Source organism: Octodon degus, unplaced genomic scaffold (assembly GCF_000260255.1).
Source record: "Octodon degus isolate 3935 unplaced genomic scaffold, OctDeg1.0 scaffold00136, whole genome shotgun sequence".
NCBI classification, from domain to species: Eukaryota; Metazoa; Chordata; class Mammalia; order Rodentia; family Octodontidae; genus Octodon; species Octodon degus.
The window spans coordinates 7,099,146-7,100,046 of NW_004524712.1; the positions used below are offsets into that span (position 1 = coordinate 7,099,146).

Here is a 901-nt window from a genome sequence, read left to right on the forward strand (position 1 = left end):
GCGACGAGGCGCCGGCGCCGCCGCCCAGCGCCGCGCCCGCAGGGCCGCCCCGAGGGGTCTGCGCCCCTTTCCCCTAGGACGGCGCAGATGGTTTGACCCCCCACCCGAGGAAGGTGCCTCGTCCCAGCCCCGGCTGGACTGTACCATCGGGCGGTGCCGCCGGGATTTCTCCCCCCCACCACCACCATCAATTCCACCCCCCCAGCCGGGTCCGCGGTCGGTTGGCCCCGGCCAGGCTCTGAGACGCGGAAAGAGCTGGGCGCCATTTTGGGTGGGACTAAGCAGAGACGAAACACTCTCCCAGTCGATGGGGTACTCTGGGCCCTGGTTTATCCGATTCCCTTAATCCTTTAGGTACTTACACGATGTTGGGTGAGGGGAGCTGGAAGATCAGTGGGTCCCCGATCCTCTCTCCCTAGGGGTGATGGAAATCAACCCCCCCCGCCACCTCCAGGTGGTTCTTCCCGCCGCAGAGTGGGAGCAGTATAAAAGGCGGGGTCTTATTAGCATAATCTGCCTGGCAACCTGAGCTCGACGTTATATGATTGGTTAAACTCCATAAATCCCACGCCGCGCCTCGAGACGAGAAATGCTCGGCGGAATTGACAGGCCCAGATTTAAGAGTCATGACGAAGATCCTGAGACGCTTATTCAGTCGGCCGAGAAGCCAAAAGGAGATTCGCACAATGGCCCAATGACTGAAGGCCTCTTTATTTCGTGCTCTACTGTTAATGTAAAATCCAATCGAAGAGCGGGTCTCTGGCTGAACTCGCCTGCGTTTGTACTCCGAGCCAATCAGAGGGCTCGGCTCTTCGCGCTGCAGGTCAATCCCGCGGAGGCCCCGCGCGGCGGAGACGGGCGCCGGTCGCCGGCCGGGTGGCCCGAGCCCGGCCCCCTCCGC

General features: G+C 62.3%; 1 protein-coding gene across 1 annotated transcript in view; it reads right to left on the reverse strand.

Annotated features, from left to right (window-relative positions):
• The window catches only part of Prdm10 (PR/SET domain 10), a 110,506-nt gene extending 109,651 nt beyond the window's left edge, over positions 1-855 (reverse strand). The window contains exon 1 of the mRNA XM_023701517.1: positions 363-855. The gene's annotated coding sequence lies outside the window, so the exon portion shown is untranslated. The remainder of the gene's footprint in view (positions 1-362) is intronic.
• Positions 856-901: the final 46 nt, after the last annotated feature.